The 24,672-nt window shown below is 40.7% G+C and overlaps 1 pseudogene; it reads left to right on the top strand.

Annotated features, from left to right (window-relative positions):
* The first annotated feature begins 13,655 nt into the window (after positions 1-13,655).
* On the top strand, positions 13,656-14,231 carry LOC127682504 (60S ribosomal protein L17-like; annotated as a pseudogene).
* Positions 14,232-24,672: the final 10,441 nt, after the last annotated feature.

Below are 24,672 nucleotides of genomic sequence, written 5' to 3'. Positions count from 1 at the left end.
TTAGAAACTTCCATGATATGCAAAAGAACGTAGGCAAAGATAGATGTTGATCAATATTTCTTGATGGATCGGTGATTGACCCTGGAGAGTTCCTAAGACTGCTACAGTGGAATGTGAGACAAGATCTATTTTCATGACGATACTAAAATGTTAATGGCTTTCTCTGCTGTTTTGACATTTGTACAGACAGGGAAAGTGACAGTGGAGAAATGTGCAGATGCCGACACCTAAATCATAGCAGTGGGGTTCAAAGTCCTAAACTAGCACAAGTAATGAAAGTCAGTATGAGGGAAAGACTGAGGTAGGTTTTGAAAGATCTCCCAAAGGGATGAAATAGAACACATGGGATTTAGCATTGTGGATAAAGAAATAGGAAGTACATTTGAATCATTCTTCCTTGCACGGCGTGGGTCTAGTGATGAGGCCTGAGCCTCCATAGCATCCTGGTCCAGGAAAGCACCTTCCTCATGAAGATGCAGCCTAAAGAGAAGGTGAGCATCTCCAAGTGTCACTCCTCAGATCTGAGCATCTCTTTAAGTGACACAACAATGCTAATGACTGAATATGGACACTCGACAAAAGAGTAGGATTTGAAAACACCAATCCAGACAGGTAACGTCTTATTTCTTATTATGAAATGTGCCAACATTTGGGGAGTGTGGATCACTCACTCAAGAAGGCCTTGGTGCTATCAAGAAGGCCTGTATAACACCTACTGATATAGAAAGAAGGCAAGGCATCGGAAGCCGAGATAGTAGACGTTTAAGGGACAAGAGCAAATTTCTGCAGCTGCCCTCCAGCTTCCACATTTCAGTAGATACACTTCCATTCTACTGGGTAGATGAATGCCACACCCAGAGTTCATCAGGTAGAGGTCTAGTATGAAGCTACAGTGAATAACTTGAGGGTGTTTTCTGACATTCTTTCAGAACAGATGTCTAGGGAAACCCTGCCTTTCACTTCTATGGTATTTTTTTAAGAGCTCTGTAATCATGTCCACATCTTCTCCTTATATAAATAGATATGAACCCCAGAAGTGGAATTCCTGACTGGGCCAGAGCACAAATAGTCCATGAAGTAGACCGCTAGAGCAGCTGGAAGTTGTTCAGGAGTGTTGTTCGGGGAATCAGCCTTGAAGGGTAATAAGATAACTGGAAGGTGGTGGAAGTCTGTCTTGTGTGTAAGCTGCTGTCACCTCTACCCAGATCATCAATGAAAAGGAAAGTATCTAAGACCGTTTTCTTTGGGGAGAATGTGCCCATGTAAGAGGAGCTTCCTAGATGTGCCATGATCTAATGTGAGAAGCAGTGATTTGCACTCACTGTATCTCTAAGTCATTAAGGCCACGTTTCTCAAATGAAACACGTACCTTCTGATTTCTCTCCCACCAGGTTCTACAACTCTTCAACTGATGATCGGCATTTGGGGCTATCTCAAGCACTGTTCATTTAGTCTTATGACTCAATTCAATCATCATAGGCGTCCTAAGCTCCGAATTGCTATATTGGATCTATTATTAAAGAGGAATTTTCTAAAACATACACCATTGTTAAAAGATTTCTGGCCGTGCAGTGGTGGCGCACGCCTTTAATCCCAGCACTCTGGGAGGCAGAGGCAGGCGGATCTCTGAGTTCGAGGCCAGCCTGGTCTACAGAGTGAGTTCCAGGACAGCCAGGGCTACACAGAGAAACCCTGTCTCGAAAAAAAAAAAAAAAAAAAAAAAAGATTTCTGACCAGAATGTAAAATCAAATAACAAAGCACTTTGGATTATCTGGTGAAAATATAATCAAATACTAAATTTGTATTAAATATATACAAATTAGACAATGTAAGAATATATATAAAAAAAATTTTAAGGATAAATTTAAAAGTAATCTCCAGGGTGGTTAGAGAGATGGCTCAGCAGTTAAAAGCACTGGCTGCTCTTCTAAAGGACCCAGGTTAGATTCCCAAAACCTACACAGCAACCACCTGTACTATACCTGAACCCACTCACAACCATCTGCAACCCCAGTTCCAGGGAATATCATTCTCTCCTCTGGTCTCAGGCACAAGGCATAGTGCACAGACACACAGGCAAATCATCCATACACATAAAAATAAATCTAAATATTTTTGAAAGCAAACCTTGAGGACATTCCACAGCACTTGCATACTTGACTAGCATGAACATGACCCTGAAAGAAAGACGAAAGTTGTTAGCGTGCTTGATAGCACAAAAATTCATCCCATCTACTCAAGAAACTAAGTTCCAAGACTAGCCTGATCGATACAGTGCAACCCACTGACCAAGGTAGTGATGGTGATAATGATGAAGATGATGGTGATGATGGTGGTGATTGTTGAGGTTTGGTCTGTTGCTATATATATTATAATGCTAAATTCTGTACCCAAAGGGAATGTCTAGGCCTACAGAGTGAATTCTCATGTTTATAAGCTTTGGTTATGCGAACCTTATTCCTTGATTTAAAACTACTGATGAAATACAATTGGCAATAGCCAATTACTGGAAGGATTAGAGGTAAGTGGGTTAGGAGTGACCTGGTTGGAGGAGGAGAGACCAGTGGGGAAGGAGAAAGAACAAGAGGAGAGAGAGAGGAGAAGGGGAGAGGAAGCCTTCCTCCATGAGGGGAGATGGACAATGAGCACATGGTCAGGAGAAACAGCAAGTATTTGAGGTATGCCACTGGGGAGGCAACCAGGTCAGTAGTTAGGGGTGACCCCCCCAGTAATTGTCAAAGTCAAATAAAATATCTATAGTCTGAGTCTTATTTATGTGTAAGCTAGTTCCCTAACTAGTTGGTAATTGGTTGTACTGCAGGTGATGGTGGTGATGGTAGTGGTGGTGATGGTGTGGTGATGATGATAATGGTCATCATGATGATGATAGTGATGATGCTGGTGATGATTATGTTGGTAATGGTGATGGTAGTGATGATGCTGGTGATGATTATGTTGGTTATGGTGATGGTTGGGATGATGATGGTGATGGTGGTGACAAAATGGTTAAAACATATACTCTCAAAAGAATAAATCTACCTTTCATTTTTTTATGCTTTTTAAAACTTTTTACATCTGTTTATATATGTGCATGTATGTGTATACATATGACATGGCTTACATAGACAAGAGCCCATTCTCTCCTTCCACCATGTGATTCCCAGATACCAAATTCAGATTATTAGGCTTGTAACAGATATCTCTACCTGATAATCCATCATAACAACCCCTATTTGTTTGTAAATTTTAAAAACCACATTTAGAATAAAGCAAGAATTGGCAAATAGACAACACTTGAACTCTCCCATGGGAGAACAGCAAATATCTGGGTGGGGATTTTTTTCATTGTCTCAATTTTGTAATTGTATTGCAAAAGAATGGGTACAGTAAGTCATGGCAGTTCACTTTGAAACAAAGAAATAAAGTGTAATTGATCTGCTTTCTAGTTGGGAAGGAAGGGAAAGAAGTTAGAACTATTTGGGGGTTGAGGAAGACTAGCCCAAGTCCAGATAGAGGTCAAGGTCCCAAGGAGCAGGGACTTCTCCACCCTGAATCTCTTAAGAACAGAGTGTGGGGGGCAGACACTGAATTAACAGTTTTCTCTCCAAAGAAGTTAAAAATCTTCAGAAAAGGAAAGGGGTCAGAACTCATGACTCTTCATTCATCGTAAATTTGTTTGTCTCTTTTTCTTTCTCTTTTGTTTTTGTGTGAGAAGGAGTCACCATATTTCAAAGGTTGACCTGAACCTCATAAGCCATGGGCTTCAGCTTCATGAGAACTGGGGTTATAGCAATGTGCCATCATAGCTGCCTTTATAGTCACTTGTAAAAGACCTGAACTCAGGCTACCCCTGGAGCTGACTTTAATCCTACCCTCCAGTATTAGCATGCTTACATAGCTAGCCTTGTAAGGCTTCATTGGTCTCCAGTCTTCATCTTCATTGATCTTCACTCATTGAGAGGCACAGAAGATAACTTCTCCTGGCAGCTGGGCTGTTCCTGGTTGTTCCTGCTGACTTGTGCAGATTTGGCAGAGACTAGGTTTTTTTCTGCTGCATAATGCTTATTCATGTTTGGTATCCTGACACTGCTGAACTGGGTTACTAATATTCTAACAGTGGAGATTAGAATCACCTCAAAGAACTACTTCTAAACAGGTCCACATTCCCCTGTGCTATGTACTATCATTTCTCCCCTACTGTTGGACAGTGAGCTAGAAGGGAGGCCAAGAGCATTTGAAAGACCTTATTAAAAGTAGGTTTTAAAAAAAATCTAAGCCTACAAGGATTCATTACTGAGTCAGGTATAGCAGGACTTGGAAGAACCCAGAAACATGGGATAATACCATGTTCTATAAGGAGGATGACAGCTAATGGTAAGCTTTTATTTGTTTCTTTATTTGGTTAGTTGGTTGGTTGGTTGGTTGGTTGGTTGGTTGGTTGGTTGGTTGGTTGAATGGATGGTCAGTTGGTTGCTGTTTTCAATGGCATGGTTGGGACTGATTTGGTTTGGTTTAGTTTGGTAGACAGATGCTGGGTATGTTGTCTGGACTATCCTCCTTGTCTTAATCTTCCTGCGTGGTTGCCCAATGTCTGGGATAATAATATGTTACTGTTGATATCAACTGGTAATTGAGTTTCTTACTGGTTTGACCTGAAGAACAAGGGCTACTAGGGTAAGAGACATAGCCCAACCATCATACAAAGGTCAGTAAATTTCTAGATGTTCCTTATTGTAACACAAGTAATTTTATCATAAAGAAGCTTTATTCACCAAAGATGATTAATGTATCAAAGAACTGCCTCTTTCTAACCAAAATTTGAAATAAAATGGCCTCTCTCTCTCTCTCTCTCTCTCTCTCTCTCTCTCTCTCTCTCTCTCTCTCCCTTCCTCTTGTCTGTCTTGTCATGTCTCCTTCTTAGACTAGAGTCACAGTCCAGTGGAGAATTCTAGCTAATTGCTCTTCAAAATGGTTATCAATTCACAACTGCAACAGGGTTTGTACCAGAGTTGGCAGTGTGGCCATTATTCCTTCCCTAGGTTTCTGGTATAGTATTTTCTCATCATTTTGCCCTCTAAACGAGATCTACCTGCTTTCCTTGACACCTGTCATATTTATTTAGAACCTGTTTACTACCAAAATCATTCAACACAATAGAAAAATACCACAGGGAAGACAAAGAACAAGCAACATTGGCCACACATCTAAGCACACAGGCCAGCTACTACCCTGTGTCTACCGTGTTTCTATGTTTCATGCATCAAGAAGCTACAAAAAAAATATATTAACTTTGGCTTAATTTCCCATTCCCTTCATAGGATGTCACTATTTAATTTGGGGGGAGGGGGAAACACTCCTGTTGTGTAGAAGCCAGTGTTTGCAATTGAGTAATCCTCTCTGGACTTCAGGTAATGCAGAGTAAACCAGGATGGTGTGTGTGTGTGTTGAGCATAATTTCTCATGTGTGGTCATATTTTATTTACTCAAACACAGCAAACTGTAAGCCTTTTCACACCTGGCTGTGTGCAAGGGGCATGTGTTAGTTTCCACTTGACTCTATCACTGCTCAACTAAAGAGAAGTTATTAGCAATTTGAGATTATTTTTATCTGTCTCTAATTTTAGTCAAAACAAGCAAACACGCAAAACCATAGATATTAGGAATTTAGTTCCATGCTACAAGGCTTCACTAGTAAGCAAAATTTCCTGGGTTCAGTCTCTAGCTCACAAATAAAAGAAGAGGGGAGGGAGGGAAGGAGTGGAGGAGGAGGGGGAAGGGGGATGGAGAGAGAGAAGGAGAAGGAGATGGAGACAGAGAGAGAGAGAGAGAGAGAGAGAGAGAGAGAGAGAAGCAACTATACTTTCAGGAAACAGGTTGAAAGAAACTATACTTTTTTTTCCATTGTATTTCTTTGCAGCAGAAGAGAACAGTCTTATTTCCAAACAGAGTTTAGGTTTTAATGAACAGAGTGCAAATGGCAGAACCCTGCTCATCCAAACAGAAATGCATCTGTTCAGAAAGTGATTAAAAATCCAAAAAGCCCCAGGGCTTGTGCAGCTTCAACCCAGCCTGGCTGCAGAGATCTTGACTCTGGGACTGAGCCAAAGCTTCCAGAATGCTGGCAGCCACCATACTCAGTATCTCCCTCCGGACCACAGTGGGGAGGCAGTAAACAAACCCATCCATCACCTGCAACTGGGAAATGCTGAGCGCCATAAGTTCCAGCCTCTAGCACAGAAAAAATGACTTAGAACTCCCCATCCATCACCTCTCTCGCTAGAGCCAGTGTAGTTCCAGTAGACATGTTAAAGTATTCAGAATACTAAGCAGAAAGAAGACAAAGGCCCGTAACTACCCACGTAGGGGAAGGCATGGCAGCACTTCATGGTTTTAGTTTGCTTGTTTTAAATAGGGACCGAGTCTACTTTGTATTTTTGTACTTTGCAAATCTTAACACAATTCCCTGGGATATTTCTATTCCTGGGGGAATACAGTCAAGGGTCTGCTGTGTGAGATGCAAAAATGAATTGTTCAGTAGCTCATTCAGTCCTTCCAAGGGGACAGAAAGATGGCTCAGCAGGTAATAATGCCTGCTATTGAGCCCAACAACCTGAATTAGATCCTTACACCCCATGTGCTTGGAGAAAGAACTGACTCCCACAGGTTGTCCTCTGACCTCCAGGTGTATACACACACACACACACACACACCTTCTTAGAAAAGAATGAAAATAATTATCAAGCACTTTCTTGATTCTCATACAATTTGCATTCTAAGAAAATGTAAGAGACATAAAAGATGTAGGGACATAAAACGCAGTGTCTTCTACCAAAATATTGTCATCTGAAAGGGTGGGTGGGGGAATCCATGTATATACTTCCCACCCTCTGTATGTACAGATTCTGCATCCCCAGATTCAAACTCCAAAGTGAAACTATTTGAGAAAAAGCTGTATCTGTGCTAAACACACGTGGACATTTTGGTCCATTATTCCTTGAGAAATACAGTATAGCATGTATACTGCCTTTGGGTGTTAGACAGTTTGAAAATATGAGAAGATATGTCCAGGTGGTAAACAAACACTGCCCCCATTTTATCTATGGGATCTTGGTATCAGTAGAGGTCCTTTGTTTCTGAAGGATGACTGTACATCAACTTTTTTTTTTAAGGACAGGATGGTCTCATACCATGATGCATAGGTAGAGGGCAGAAAGTAACTTGTAGGAATCAGTTCTCTCCCTCCACTGTGTGGGTGTTAGGGATCAAACTCAGGGTTCCAGGCTTGACAGCAAATCCCTTTGCCTGCTGAGACATCTTGTCAACCTTTAGTGCTTACACAGTGGGAGTTAATCCATATAACAGAATAAAAATAACACCAGGAAGTTCCCAATAATTTACAGGTTCTATTCAGGGTTAGTAACCAGCTTCTAGAAGTTACTAGTTATACATTCTTCTTATGACTCTTTTTACCTTACTAAAAAACCTGGCTAGTACACACCTCTAACTTGAGCACTTCAGAGTCTGGGGTGGTTTGAGTCCTGCCTAAGCTACACAGCAAGAGCCTGTCTCAAGAAACAAAACAAACAAAAGGAAAACCACATAGAGTTTGCTCATATTTGAAAACTCTGAAAAGATGAAGGCAGTAAATTTCTAAAATGAACAGTAATACTCTATTCAGGTCACAAATGGCATTATGTAGAAAGCTTTTTGAAAAACTGGATATCTAAACCCCACCTCAAACCAATCAATTCAGAACATCTGGATTCATAGACTTGAGTATTTGAGTGGTTGAGGTTTTTTTTTTCCTTATTTATAATAGCCAGAAGCTGGAAAGAACCCAGATGCCCCTCAAAGGAGGAATGGATACAGAAAATGTGGTATATTTACACAATGGGATACTACTCAGCAATTAGAAAAAATGAATTCACAAAATTTTTAGGCAAATGGTTTGATCTGGAAAATATCATCCTAAGTGAGGTAACCCAATCACAAAAGAATACACATGGAATGCAATCTCTGATAAGTGGATATTAATTATCCCAGAAGCCCTGAATACCCAAGGCACAAATTGCATAACAAATGACTCCCATGAAGAAGTATGGAGAGGGTCCTGATCCTGGAAAGGATTGATCTAGCATTGGAAGGGAATATAAGGACAGAGAAAAATGAGGGAGGTGATTGGAGAAGGGATGGAGAAAAGAAGGTTTATGGGACATATGGGGAGGGGGGATCCGGGAAAGGGAAAATCATTTGGAATGTAAACAAAGAATATAGAAAATAAAAATATTAAAAAAAAAAAAACCTCCTTGAGTGATTCATCAGTATTGAGTTTGGCTTTACAAAGGGCATAACATCAAATCAATCTAAACAACCATCAAGTTCTTCCCAGGACATTTAACCTTGAGCAATATGACTTCCCCACCCAACTCCCAGGTTGCTGTTATGAGCCATTTCCGAAGTAATTAATTCTATTATTAAGTGCATACAGGACAGGACAATAATTGAAGGCCATCAGTCAGAAAGTACTAGCTCCTGTCCTTTTTGAAAGTTTTTTCCATTTCTCATCTGCTTATCCTTGCACATTTGTGACAATACAGCCATATGACATAAATCAAAGAATAAGAATTATCCTCTGATGCAAGAGGCACTCAGAGAGCCTCTCTCCAGGTGAACTCTGCATATCCTGATCACAGAATTCTGAGCACAAACTGCACCGCGTGGTACCCAACTCTAAACTGCTTCCCATCAAATCAGCCCTGCCTCACACTGACCCTCAAAGTACCATGCAGAAGCTTTAGTGAGTGGTAGGGTCAGGGAATTTAGTCTCATTTTTTTAGACTACGGCTGGAGGATGAACAACAAAAGACACAAAGTAAGGTATGCAGCTCCTAGCAGATCGAAAGTTCTGGTAATGAAGAGAGTTCCTGTGCAGAAGGCCTTTTGTTCCTCATTCAGCTGCAGCGATTACCATACTGGCTGTGTATCCCTCCGGTTGCCTAGGGAACCTGCTTAGAAGCACCCATGCTCAGGACTCAATGAATCTTAAAAGGACCCCAGAACCTGTATTCTTAATGAAGACCTTCAGAAAATTCCTCTGCAGCGAGTCTGGGTATCCCCTCACAGAACCATTATTTCAAAAAGCCAAGGCTTACAATTCATCAAAAGGACAGCTGGAATAATTTTAAATGGCGTGTCTAATCACCATACAGCTGGAAGGTGAGACGGTGCCACACTCTAACAACCTTGATGACACTCTGGGCTCCTGGCTTTATTGTTCTTTGTAGCTGGCATTGTCTTATATGTATATTTGCTTGTTTTTTAAATGTGGTTAGTTTCCTTGGATAGAACAAATGCTCTCAAATAGTAGGGTTTTTTTTTTTCTATTTTGTTCTTTTATGACTCTCCAGATTTAGAACAAATCTTACTCCGTAGACACTAGTTAGCAAATAAGAAACACACGACTGAGTGTGTTGATAGTGGGTGATTATTCAGGATGCAACTGAAAGTGCTGATAAACTAATAAACTAAATCCAGCCTAATCCAGCAGAGCAGTTACCACTGCACTTCATCTAAGTACAGGAACAAGAAAAAGAGAGGCCACTTCATCCACCCCACTCAACACAGAATTGTCAGAACCAGAGCAAAAGGGAAGGACACCAATAGGAAAGGGAAAAGTCAAATTATCGCTATTTACAGAGGATACAGTTCTGTGTTTTTAAAAAATAAATAAATCTGGTCAACACTTTCAGCCAAGTAACAGAAAACAAAGACAAGATGCAAAACTCATCTTTTCCCTGTGAGGGGTGGGGGTTGGGAAGAGAGGTTCCTTTCAAAATTACTTTTTAAAAACACCTAATTTTTTAATTAATTAATTAAAATTTTAAAATAATTAATTAATTAAAATTTTCTTGAAGCCCTGACATGACTTTGCATCTCCAGACTCTAGATGCAAATCCCTTGTAGATTTTCCTCCTTTCCATTAGGATATCTTTTCTCTCAGTTGATAATTTCATGCAGTTTTCTTTGTCAGTCCTTGGTATTCATCCTTGTGCTTTTGGATTCTTTTTTGTTTGTTTGTTTGGTTTTTGGTTTTTGGTTTTGTTTTGCTGTTTTTTTTTTCTTTTTTTCAAGACAGGGTTTCTCTGTATAGCCCTGGCTGTCCTGGAGCTCACTCTGCAGACCAGGCTGGCCTCAAACTTAGAAATCCACCTGCCTCTGCCTCCCAGAGTGCTGGGATTACAGGTGTGTGCCACCACTGCCCGGCGTGCTTTTGAATTCTTATTTTGAAGGGAAGACCTTCCATGCTCATAAACTGGCAGACACAATACTATAAAAATGACTGTCTTATCAAAAGCAGCCTATATATTCAATGAAATCCCCAGTGAAACTTTAATATTTTTCACAATATTAAAAAAAAAAATCAGAAATGGCTATGAAAGCCAAATGGACCCCACATATTCAAAGCAATCTTACGTCAAAGGAGCAATGCTGAGGGAATCACAGCCCCTGACTTCAAACTGTAATTCAGAGCCATAGTGAGAAAGCACGGTAGTGACACAAAACTAGACACCTGGCCAACGTAATAGAACAAAGGGCCCAGAAGTACACCTATGATGCTACAACATAAAAGTGCCAACATACATACATACATACGCACAAACACACATACATACATACATACACACATACACACATACATATATACATACATACACACATACACACATACATACACACATACATACATACATACACACATACACACACACATACATACATACATATATACATACACACATACACGCATACATGCATACATGTATACATACACACATACATACACACATACATACATACACACATACATACATACACACATACATACATACACACATACATACATACATACACACATACATACATACATACATGCATGCATGCATGCATGCATACATACATATACACATACAACAGTCTCTTCCAGAAAGACACAGTAGTGACACAAAACTAGACACTTGGCCAAAGTAATAAAACAAAGGGCCCAGAAGTACACCTATGATGCTACAACATAAAAGTGCCTACATACATACATACATACATACACACATACAACAGTCTCTTCCAGAAAGAGTGCTGGGGACAGCAGATAATCTACATGCACCATGAGTCTAGGTCCACTAGGTCCATATGGACCAAAACCCTGAAACAGTCAGAGCCTTCCACAATGAAGCACAGGCAAAAACTTTTTGAAATGGATCCTAACGGCACAGGAGATCATTCTAAGACTTGACAAATGAGATTGCATCATATTGAAAATGTTTTCATAGTAAAATAAGCTATCATTAGAGTGTGACAAGGAGCCCACAGAAAGGAGAATATCTTTCCAATTATACCTTTGACAGAAAATTAGTGTCTAGACTCTGTAAAGAACTCAAGAAAACCAGGCAGTTGTGGCACACACCCTTAATCCCAGCATTTGGGAGGCAGAGTCAGGTCGCTCTCCATGAGTTCGAGGCTGGCCTGGCCTACAGAGCAGATTCCATGACAACCAGAGCTACACAGAGACTACTGACTCAGAAAAGAAACAAAACAAAAGAGGAGGAGGAGGAAATTAAATACCTACAAATAAAATATAAATAAATAAACAACCACTAAAGAAACAAGTCTCAAAGGAGAAAAACAAAGGGTTGTGGAGTGTTTCTGTTGGTAGAGTGCATATCTAGCATACACATAGCCCTGGTTTCATCCACAACACAAAAGGAAGGAAGAAGAACAATAAATTACTGACAAATGTAAAAAGAAATGCCCATTATCCTGAGCTATCAGGGAAATGTACGTTAATGCATCAGGTAAGTCCATCTCTCCTGAGTGACAGTGGCTATCATGCAGAGAACCAATGGCAACAAATGCAGATAAAGATATGAGAAAAGAGGAAAGTTCTACAGTGCTAACGGCAACAAGAACTGGCACCACCTCTGAGGAAATCAATACAGATTTTTGATACCCACTTTTGGAGTAATTTCTTAGTGTTTGTCCAATGTCTATGCACACATGGAGATAGGTCTTTTTAAGTTCTTTATCTCTGAAAAACATTAGTGTTGTGTTTGTACTACTGAGCACTATGAGCCACTAGGGATTGGTAGATGGGAAGTTATGCTGGAAGCCATACATTATCACTATACGTGGATTGTAAGTCAGAAAACTATAGAGAAGCATACTCGTCTATGGATAACTCTGCGCTATTCACAACACCCAAGATATGGAGCCAACATACATGCCCATCAGTGGATGAACACGTAAAGGAAATGTGCTATATAAAACCAACAGAATTGGTATAGCTGCAAGCAAGAAATTGGGTGAAACTGGATGTCATCATGTTAAGTGAAATAACCCAGACTCAGAAAGCAAATGCTATGTTTTTTTCTCCATGTGCAAATCACTTGTATGTGTATGTGTGTATGGTGTTGTGTGTGTGTGCACGTGCACTCATATGTTTGTGAATAGAACTAGCATGGTTACTAGGTGGTCTAAAGAGACTGAGGCATAAATAGAAGTGATAAAGAGTGAAAAACAAATGTCACTGTTTCCTTATACAAGGAATCTAGTTTTATGTTTGTATATACAAATGTCAAACAGAGCTGCGTGTGCATAATTTTTCTCACCAAACCTTTAGATTACACAAAGCCTTTGCTTCAGTGAAACCATTCAATCTGGCTCTGGCAATAAAGATTTTATCTATCCCGCATTAAAAAAAAAAAAAATAGGACTTTCGCAGTTTCCATCTGCTCCCAGAGCTGATTCTGTACCTCAGGGCTCCATACACAAATACCACCAGGAGAGAGCTAGTCTCCCAGGTGTGCCAACACAACTGCAAGCAAAGTTAAAACCACCACTTCTCTTCAAATTCCTGGCCCAAGAGGGACGCTCCCAGAGCCATCAGGATACAAGAACCAAGGAACAGTTGTGAACAGGATCATTCTGTTTTCTGTCTGCACCCCAGAGCTGACCCTGTACCACAGCTCTCCATACCTAAATTCCTCCCAGAGAGAACTGGTCTCCCAGGAGTACTGACACACGGGCTTGCAGGACAGACAAGCCACAGTCAGAGACAGCAAGACCAGCTAACATCAGAGATAACCAGATGGCCAGAGGCAAAGGGCAAGAACATAAGCAATAGACAGCAAGGCTACTTAGCATCATAAGAACCCAGTTCTCCCACCACAGAGAGCCCTGGTTACCCCAACACACTGACTTAAAATTAAGTTTCTGAAAAGCAAGACTCTGACTTGCTTAAAATTAAATTCCATGATGATAATAGAGGACTTTAAGAAGGGCATAAATAACTCCATTAAAGAAATACAAGAGAACACAGGTAAACAGGTAGAAGCCCTTAAAGAGGAAACACAAAAATCTCTTAAAGAAATATAGGAAAACACAACCAAACAGGGGAAGGAACTGAACAAAACCATCCAGGATCTAAAAATGGAAATAGAAACAATAAAGAAATCACAAAGGGAGATAGAAAACCTAGGAAAGAGATCAGGAGTCATAGACGTAAGCATCACCAACAGAATACAAGAGGTAGAAGAGAGAATATCAGGTGCATATGATAACATAAGCTCTTCCTGTAAGTGGCCAGAGGTGACCTGTGAAGATGGTTTACTACACTCTTGACCCTGAAAACCCCACAAAATCATGCAAATCAAGAGGTTCAAACCCTCATGTTCTCTTTAAGAACACCCAGGGAACTGCCCAAGCCATCAAGGATTTACATATTCACAAAGTCACCAAGTATCTTAAGGATGTCACTTTAAAGAAGCAATGTGGCCATTCCAGCAGTATAATGGTGGAGTTCATTGGTACACCCAGGCCAAACAGTGGGGCTGGACACTAGGAGAGTGGTGAAAAAGAGTGCTGAATTTTTGCTGTACATGCTTAAAAATGCAGAGAGTAATGCTGAACTTAAGGATTTAGACATATATTCTCTAGTCATTGAACACATTCAGGTGAATGAGGCCGATGAACCTACAGAGCTCCTGGCTAGATTAACCCATACATGAGCTCCCCCTACCACATTGAGATGATCCTCACTGAGAAGGAACAGATTGTTCCAAAACCAGAAGAGGAGGTTACACAGAAGAAAAAGATATTGCAGAAGAAACTGAAAAAACAAAAACTCATGGCAAAGGAATTAATTCAGCATAAACTAAATGCATATAAAGTAAAATAATAATAATAATAAAACATAAAAACATTGACACAACAGTGAAAGAAAATGCAAAATGCAAAAAGCCCCTAACCCAAAACATCCAGGAAATCCAAGACAAATGAGAAGACCAAACTTAAGGATTATAGATATAGAGGAGAATAAGGAATCCCAACTTAAAGGGCTAGTAAATATCTTCAACAAAATTATAGAAGAAAACTTCCCTAACCTAAAGAGATGCACATAAACATATAAGAAACCTACAGAACTTCAAATAGATTGAACCAGAAAAAAAAATTCCTCTTGTCACATGATAGTCAAAACACCAAATGCAAAAAACAAAGAATATTAAAAGCAGTAAGGAAAAAATGTCAAGTAATATATAAAGGCAGACCTATCAAAATTATGCCAGACTTCTCATCAGAGACTATGAAAGCTAAAAGATCATGAGCAGATCTCATATAGACTCTTAATTACCATAGAGAAACCAAGATATTCCATGACAAAACCAAATTTACACAATATCTTTCCACAAATCCAACCCTACAAAGGATAACAGATGGAAAACTCTAACACAAGGAGGAAAACTACACCCTAGAAAAAGCAAGAAAGTAATCTTTCAACAAACCAAATAGAAAATAGCCACACAAACATAAAAATAACATCAAAAATAACAGGAAGCAACAATCACTATTCCTTAATACCTCTTAATATCAATGGACATATACTAACAGACTGGATATGTAAACAGAAACCAGCATTTTGCTGCATACAGGAAACATACCTCAGTGTCAGAGAAAAATACTACCTCAGAGTAAAAGGCTAGAAAACAATTTTCCAAGCAAATGGTCCCAAGAAACAAGGTAGAGTAGATATTCTAATATCAGATAAAATTGACTTAAACCAAAAGTAATCAAAAAAATAAGGAAGTACACTTCATACTCATAAAAGAAAAAATCTAGCAAGAAGAACTCTCAATTCTGAATATCTATGCTCCAAATGCAAGGGCACCCACACTCATAAAAGAGACTCCTACAGCTGATAAACTACTTCAGCAACATGGCTGGATATAAAATTAACTCAAACAAATCAGTAGTCTTCCTCTTCTCAAAGGATAAATGGGATGAGAAAGAAATTAGGGAAATGACACCCTTCACAATAGTCACAAACAATATAAAGTATCTTGGTGTGACTCTAACCAAACAAGTGAAAGATCTTTATGACAAGAACTTCAAGTTTCTGAAAAAAGAAATCAAAGACATCAGAAGAAAGAAATCAAAGACATCAGAAGATGGAAAGATCTTCCATGCTCATAGATTGGCAGGATTAATACAGTAAAAATGATCATCTTGCCAAAAGCAATCTACAGATTCATTGCAGTCCCCATCAAAATCCCAATTCAATTCTTCACTGAGTTAGAAAGAGCAATTCTCAAATTCATTTGGAATAACCAAAAACCCAAGATAGCAAAAACTATTCTCAACAATAAAAAAATTTCTGGTAGAATCCAGCATCCCTGACCACTTACATATAATATATAAATAAATCTTTAAAAAAATATGAACCATGGCATACACAGATTCACATTAAATAAATGATTTTCTAACGTGGTCAAGAACCTTAGACTAGATAGGCCATAGGCCTGAGGGAATACCCAAATGCTTGTTCTGCTAAAGAAATGTAGCAATAAAATGATGGCTAACAACATTCTGTTATACCACAGATCAGTGCCTCACTCAGTCACCATCAGAGAATGGTGTGAGGTGTTTAGGATACAGTGTCTCCCAGAAAGAATGTCATTTGAGCAAATCTTTTAGTGATGCTAGAAACCAAGGTGGGGGTCTAAGAAACACATCCCAAACAGGAAGAGTTCCATCCTGAGGACCCTGGAGCAGGAACAAGCATGGAGCATCTGAAGACCTGGGGAGAGGATAACCATGGCTTGAGGGGGTCAGGGCGAGGAGGAGATGAAGTTAGGGATTGAGATCTTATGAGCACTTGTAGAGAACTCATTTTATTAAGAAAATCAAGTTCTAGTGGATGTTTTCAGCCCCTCTGTCGAGGATCAAGTGGCCATAGGTGTGTGGGTTCATTTCTGGATCTTCAATCCTATTCCATTGATCCTGTCACTGTACCAATACCATGCAGTTTTTAACACTATTGTTCTGTAGTATTGCTTGAGGTCAGGGATACTGATTCCCCCAGAATTTCTTTTGTTGTTGAGAATAGCCAAAACATAATCCACACATCAAATGGTGTCCAAGAAGAACGGAGGCGTGGCCCCTGGTTATGGAAAGACTCAGTGTAGCAGTACAGGGCAAAACCACAGGGAAGTGGAAAGGGGTGGGTGGGAGAACAGGGGGAGGGAAGAGAGCTTATGGGACTTTTGGGGAGTAGGAAGCCAGAAAAGGGGAAATAATTTGAAATGTAAATAAAAAATATGTCAAATAATAAAAAAAAAAAAGAAAATCAAGTTCTTTGGGAAAGACTAGATTTTGTTTTGTTTTGTTTTTAAGATGTTTAGTCTGACTGCTGTTTGGAGACCCCAATGAGAGGAGGAAGAAGGGCTCGTGGGTCTCAGAAGATTCCTGTTTTTCTGCAAGGTTTTGTTTTCATTTATTTTCACTTGTATGTATGTGTCTCTGTATATTTTATGCCATGAGAGTTCACATGCTTTCTGAGGTCAAAGAGGTATTGGATTCCCAGGAACTGCAGTTCCAGTCCCATTGTGATCCACCAGGCATCAATCCTGGGAACTAAACTCTGGTCCTCAGAAAGAGTAGTAGGATAAGTACTCTTATCCACTGAGCCCCTCTACGAGTCTTCATGGTGCATTTATATACTGGTGGGAATGGCCCTGTAGAGAAGGCAAGACTGAGGACAAGAGAGGAAGAGACAGAAGGTGAGCACCAGAGAGACGCTGTAAGAAGAAAAGTGGGAGGGTTATATGAAACAAAAGGAAAGTGTGGTCCTACCAGGAAGCGAGAAGCTACCCTCTGTCTCCAGAGGGGCCCTGCCAGAGCCCTACAAATACAGAGGCAGAAGCTAGCAACCAACTATTGGACTGAGCTTGGGGTCCCCAACGGAGGATCTGGAGGGTGGTCCGGAGGAGCTGAAGGGGTTTATAGCCCCATGGGAAGAACAATGACTTCAGACACCCAGACACCCCAAGACTCCCAGGGACTGAACCATCAACCAAGGGGTACACATGGTTCTAGCCAAAAATATAGCAGAGGAATGCCTTGTTGGGCATCAGTGGGAGGAGTGGTCTTTGGTCAGGTAAAGGTTCAATAGAGGCCCCAACAAAGAGAAACGGACAAGGGGGGGGGGGGGACTGTGTCGGGTAGAGGGGCATATACATGGAGGCAGGGGATGGGAGGAGGGGTAGGGAATCTTTGGGGAGGGAGGCTTTTGGGAGGCCGGAATTGGGAAAGGTTTTACCATTGGCAATGTAAATGAAGAAGATACTTAATAAAAAAATAAGAGCAGGAAGACGCAGCGGGGGCTGAGCAGATCTGGTCATGAGATGGGCGGCACTGTCCTCTGACTCCTCAGTGACGTGAAGGGTGCTGATATTAGTGGAGAGCAAACAGGGAGAACGAGTAAAATTTCCACAAGCAGGAAATGGAAGGGGGAAAGGTGACGTCATTTCCTGAACAAAATGGAAAGCGAAGTGAGCAGAGTGGGTACGGCTAGCTGCCCTACAAAACCCACCAACCTGGCTTGGTTTTGCTTGAGTGCCATTTCCATGCACTCCTGTATGTCGTAGGTAGACTGAGTATCAAGCGATTGGCTTGTACATGCAGCAAAGGCGTGAGGGTGTATGCTAAGGAATGGCTTTTTGGAGGCCACTGGTGGAACATAGAATTTAAGTTGAATAAGTAGAAAAAAAATAGAGCAGACAGAGATGACACGGTGGAAATGCGATGGAACCAACGGATCGGAGGTGACATTGAAGGAAGGTTACTATGAAATCCGACTGGGAAGGTTGGAGCTGGCACTGCACACCGTGCACAATTCTAGAAAATGAGCCCGCTTCGATTGTTGATATTGGCAACTCAAATTATTTCTAGTAACAAGATCTCCATATAGGAAATAGCGGCTGAAGAAATGTGGGGAAGAAAGAAAAAATGAGTAAAGAGGTAAAAGGCTTCATGGATCATGAAAGCCAGACTCTCCTGGAGAATGTGCAGGGGCCAGTGGTTGTGAATGTCACTGTCACCTCCAGCAAATGAGAAGGAGAAAGCAGATAGGTAAGTTTATCCACAAGCATGGTTACAGTGAGAGTTCCGTATTCCTCCTCAGAGAATGATGAATTAGGAAGGGAAAGCATAACTAATAATATTTAAAAAATAATAATACATTCAGGGCCGGAGATATGTATGACTCAGTGGGTGAAGTGCTTGCTTGGCAGGCCTGAGGATCCGGTGCAGATCGCCACCACCCACACAAATGCTTGGCACAGTGGTACAGGCTGGTAATCCAGCACTGGGGAGGCAGGACAGGATGGTGCAGAGCAATAGCTGCAGAAAGTTTTGCTGACTTGATGAGACAGGCTACCTCAATCGGAATGGCCAAGATCAATAAAAGAAATGATGGCCTCACACTGGTGAGGATATGGAGTAAGAGGAACACTCATCCATTGCTAGTGGTGGGGGTGCAAACTTGTGAAGCTACTATGGAAATCAGTGTGACAGTTCTTCAGGGAGCTGGACTAGAGATACCTCCAGAGCCAACTGTGCTACTACTCTAGGCATATACCCAAAGAATGCTTCATCCTACTATAAAGACAGCTGCTTAACCATGCTCGTTGCTACTCTGTTCATAATAGCAAGAAGTTAGAAACAACCTAGATGTCTGTCTAGGAATGAATGAAGAAAATGTGGTACATTGACATAGTGGAATATCACTTAGCTCTTTATAAAAATGAAATCATGACGTTCACAGGTAAATTGTGGAGCTAGAAAAAAAAATCATCCTGAGTGAGGTAACCCAGACCCAGAAAGACAAACTATGGTATGTATTCACATATATGTTGGTGTTAGCTATAAGTAATTATAAGCAAGTTACAATTCATGTAGCCACAGAAGATCTGTGTGGAATAAGGGATTAGGGGGAAGTGCTGGATCACCCTAGGAAGGGGAAGCAGAATACATGGTCATAGATGAATAGGGATGGACTGGAACTGGAGGATCAATCAGGAAAGGGGAGGAAATACAGAGATGGACCCCCAAAACTAGGGCCCATTTAAGGGGTCATATAGACGCCTAATACAATAGAAGCTTCCTAAAATATATACATGGAATAACGGGGAGACAGACTCCCGGATGGACATTACTTGTCACCTAATGACGTCTCCAGTATCAGGAATGGATTAAATCTAGTCTCAGTGTTGATCAAAGGGGCCCCATGGGAACCCTCAAACAACCCATGCTGTCTCCAAGACTATTGTTGCTCCCCACAAATACATGGTAAGACCATGAAGACAACACTTATACAACTCTCTGAACATGGAGACATCAAGCTAACACCCACCTAGAGCACAACCCAGAAGCTATCTGTGGGAAAACTCTGCTAATTACTGGTCAAAGTCCACCATGACCAGATAGCCTCTGGGCTCAGGGCAATATGGAAGACTCACTTCATTATTAGCAGGGGCTTCTCTTCCTCTGACCTAGTCTGGGGAATTCTAAGCCCACACATATGCCTCTACCTGAGGAGTGTCACATAGCCTCAATTAAATTACAAGATCGATTTCTTTTTTTCCCCTATAAGAACCTGTCCAGCCAACACCAGAAATTCCCAAAATGTTTCCCCATGCTAATGAGGCATTCCTGGTATCCTAAGCCCCCAGCCAATGACCTTTGCCCATCCTGGATGTTCCTACTCTTGTTTCCCCAAAACTTCATAAGCCTTGAATCACCCCAAGTAGCTGGTCGCCGTGTGGTCATTCACCTTATGTACTCACAGGGCTTCCAACCCCCCCAACTCTTACCTCCCACCCCATTACTCCCTCCACACACACTCAGAGTCTCTGCTCCCTTTTCTTTTGTGGACATAATCCATGAGGGTGGGGAGACCCACAGCTATTTTCATTTGACATCCACTTGAAAATAAAACATTACTTCTCTCCAGTGGAGTCTCACTAGATACACAAACAAATCTTAAGGCCAGGATCCATGGCCAGGTCAGATTGCTAAGACAAAACAAACTTAATGGCATTTTTGGATCTTCTTTGTCTCATGATGATTTGTCAATGCTTTGGAAGACTTATTTTACCTTTCAGGTCCTTTGCATATATTATGGTTTCTGGTTTTATATTTTTATAGGATATCTGTGCATGTGAATATGCGCGTCACTACATCAATGTGTTTCATGTACTTTTTCTTGGATTTTTTTTCTTCTGTTTATCTAATATGTTCTAATTTTGTTGGTTTACTTTTATTTTCTCTAATATATTATTATTGTTGTCATTGTTGTCATTATTAAATTTTTAGATGGCTGTTTATACCTAAGGAAAGAAATGAAGGAATAAGAAAGAAAAGAAAGAGAGAAGAGAAGAGAAGAGAAGAGAAGAGAAGAGAAGAGAAGAGAAGAGAAGAGAAGAGAAGAGAAAAAAGAAGAGAAGTGTGAAATTGGGTAGGTAAGAAGTGGGAAGGTAGGAAGGAGAAAGGAAATCATAATCATAAAGTATTATTATTTTTTAAAATACACTTTCAATTAAAAGAAAGAATATAAGGTGGAGAGCCACAACCTTGGTCCTCCATGTGCCAGTGCGTGCACTACCCACACATGTGCACATACCCACACACTCATGTACATATGTGTAAACATGTACACATACACACAGAGATAAATGGATAGAGTTACTTTTGTTTTCTTTTGTTTTTAAATAGGTCTCATGTAGATCAAGCTGGCCTTGAACTTGCTATGTAGCTGTGACTGCCTTGAAATCTTTATTTCACCTGTCTCTACCTCTCATTTGCTGAGATTACAGGTGTACACCACCCTGCCTATCAAGAAACTGGCTTTAAACAAGTATTTGGAGCTTCATATCACAGAAGTCAAGAAAAACAGTGTTCTTTTCTGACATGTATTTTAAATCTCAGTTATATCCATAATCACAAAGAAACAACGAGTGAGAAAAGAAGAGTTACTGCATAACCGGGAAAATAAAACACTTGAACAAATCTAGTTGGTATCTGTCAATAGTGAAAGTAAGCAGACATTTTACAAGAATCTGAGTTTGCTAGAAAATAAACTTAATATTTTGTTCCTATATTGTGCCCATTGGTGTGCCAGTGACAAAGGAGGGACTGAGATGCTCAACTTTAAGATCAAGAAGGTTTAATGTGTTCAGGGTTTCAGAACTGTGAGTGTCCTGCCACCCATCTCTGATGCTACTGGTCTATCTAGACTAGGACATCCAGATAAGAACTTGGAGAAAAAGAAGCCTGTCTTAGAGTTTTTATTGCCATGAAGAGATACCATGACCACAGCAACTTCTGTAAAGGAAAGCATTTTATCGGGGCTAGCTGGCAGTTACAGAAGTTTAGTCCACTATCATCGTGACAGGAACCATGGCTCTATGCAGGCAGACATGGTACTGGATTAGGAGCTGAGAGTTCTACTTCTTGATCTATAGGCAACAGATGAATGATGTACCAGGCCTAGCTTGAGCATCTGAGACTTCAAAGTCCACCCTCACCATAACACACTTCCTCCAACAAGGCTACACCTACTCCAACAAGGCCAGATATCCTAATAGTGCTAATCCCAGTGGATCAAGCATTCAAACACATTTGTCTATGTGACTGTACCTGCTCAAACCACCACAAAGACTATTCACTCCATAATACCCAGCAAGCTAAAATTGTGTCAAGAAGCAACAGGGCTCCCAATATGCATGTCCCCAGTGTTCTATTCCCACTAGCAACAACTCTTAATGATTCTGCCACCTCTCGACAGTACCACCAATTAATTACTAACTCTAGCACATGGGATACTGAAGAACCAAATACTGTTAAAGACCAGAATGTCATGTTTTCTTCTTTTAAAAAGAAAATCTCTTAGGCAAGAAGTTATCAGAGTTATATTTACAGAAGAGGATTAACAACATAGACAAGAAAGTTAAGGAAGAGAAATCTCGTGTAAAGAAAGAGGAAGCAGGATGGGAGTAAGCAAAGCCACTAGGAGTAATCCGTGGTCTCCACCATCTCCTCCTGCATAGTCAGAAACCTGCTTGAAAGAAAGTGCTTAGTAACCTTCTTGGTGCATGACAGGTTTGGCAGAATTATCAACAATAGTTGAATTTTTTTTTCACAGTTGTGCCCCTTTGGATATATTTTGTCCTGTATTTTTATTAAGAGTGCCTCATCTTGAGACTAGGGGTGTAGTCTTGTCAGCGGAGAGCTTGGGTTGCAAGTATGAGGACCTGAGTTCAAACTCAGAATTCACATAGAAATGTTGGCATGATGCATGTTCCTGTAATCCTAATGCTAGGGAAGTGAGAACAGAAGGGGCCCTGGGGCTCACTGCACAGCCATTCTAGCCCAACCGGTAAACTCCAGATCAATGAAAAGCCCTTCCTCAAAATATGTGGATAGTGGTCCTAAGGATGACAACTTTTGCCCTTCAGCCTACACACACACACACACACACACACACACTAAAACCACCTTTCTGTAGCAACACAAAGATTTATGACCTTGGAACCTGACCACAGAGAGCCAATCTTACTTCTGGATGTTCCGTCATGTGTCCCAGCTGTAGCCCACATCCTGTAGCTCGTGTCTAAGCCAACTCCACATGAAGACTGTGTCAGGGCTTAGCATATTTAAGAGATGCTTTTATTTCCTTTGCTATACAGGAGAAGTTTTACTTCTTAAAAGAGCTTCAATCCCCCCTTTTTTTTTAAAGCAAAGCAGCTTACCTGTTTTATTTAGAAATGGGCTCAGTGTGCACCAATTGCTAGTTCTGTAAGAGAGTAAACAAATAACCGGATCCTGAACAATTTGCCCAAGGATGTGTTTACACACTAATCTACATGGAGAAGCTGTGTAGGAGAGAACCATCTCTGCTCTATTGATTACATAATTATATTAGTTCGCATGCCTAAATGTCTTCATAAATATTTTCCAAAGTGCTGATAGCAGCCTTCTCTATATGGTTTGTGGGTCTCCCGTGCACTTTGGAAGACAATGACAGCATCTTCTGTCACACTTCTAACCATCAATTATGATGAATATGGATGCAATGCCAAAGGCTTTGCTCAGAGCGTCCATCCTAACTCTGTACAGTAGGGTTGTCTCCATTCAACACGTGGGGAAACTGAAGTACTGTAAATAGCTAGGACCCAAAATTGTAGAAATGGTGTCACCTGTCTTTAGTCCCAGGTCTTCTGATTTCGAGGTCCATGCTATTCAACACTAGAAGAATCCCTGCTATGGAAACAGAGGCCAGGCCATTGAAACAGACTCTGCATTTTATTGTCTTTGGAAATAAAGATATAAATGTGTTCCCATTAAATAGACTAATTGAAGTTTTGTCTTCATAAACATGAGGATAATTCCCCCCAAATCAAATAAGATTCAATAAAGAACATGGATACAGATGAGATGGTCTGGCAGCTGTCTCCCATTAAAATATCCATGAAGATTAAATGATCACCAAATCCTGGTGATTGCAAAAGGAAAGGGAAGAGAGACAAAATGTCCAGGCAATCTCCCGTAAATACAGTATGTGGTTGTTTGAATATGTTTGGCCCAGGGAGTGGCACTATTAGGAGGTGTGGTCTTGTTGGAGAAAGTGTGTCATTGTAGGGGTAGGCTTTGAGCAACCTTCCTCCAAGCTGCCTGGAATCTAGTCTCCTCCCATTTGCCTTAGAAACAAGATGCAGAACTCCTCCAGAGCCATGCCTGCCTGGGTGCCATGCTTCCTACTATGATGATAATGGACTGAACCTCTGAACCTGTGAGCCAGCCCCAGTTAAATGTTGTCCTTAGAGGAGTTGTCTTGGTCATGGAGTCTCTTCACAGCAATGTCAGTGAGGATTAAAAAAAAAATTTTTTTAAAGCAAGTTCTTGAACTCCATCATCTCATTATCATTGATGACATATCATGTTTCTCTACATTAGTAGAAGGAAGAAAGAAAGCTAAGATCGTATTCTAGGGTATTTTGCATTCTGAAAAATATTGACATAGGCGGAAAAGAGCTGCGATGTGAGATGGGCACACTCTTTCATCTATGACTCTCCTCAAGGAGCCCCATTGCACTTCTCAGGAGAGCGCGGGCACCAGCAGAGGTGGTGAGAGCCATTGCATCCAGGAAAAGATACAAAAGTCAAACGTTCCACCCCAACCTTCACGTTAGCTCTGCCAGAGAAAACGCTGCTTGGTCCAATTAAAGGCAGAGAAGACCAAGGAAACAGCTTCATAGAAAGCTGCCATCCTGGATAGCTCTCCC

Source organism: Apodemus sylvaticus, chromosome 4 (assembly GCF_947179515.1).
Source record: "Apodemus sylvaticus chromosome 4, mApoSyl1.1, whole genome shotgun sequence".
NCBI classification, from domain to species: Eukaryota; Metazoa; Chordata; class Mammalia; order Rodentia; family Muridae; genus Apodemus; species Apodemus sylvaticus.
Note: the sequence above shows the minus strand (reverse complement) of the source record. Positions and strands in the feature narration are given on the sequence as shown.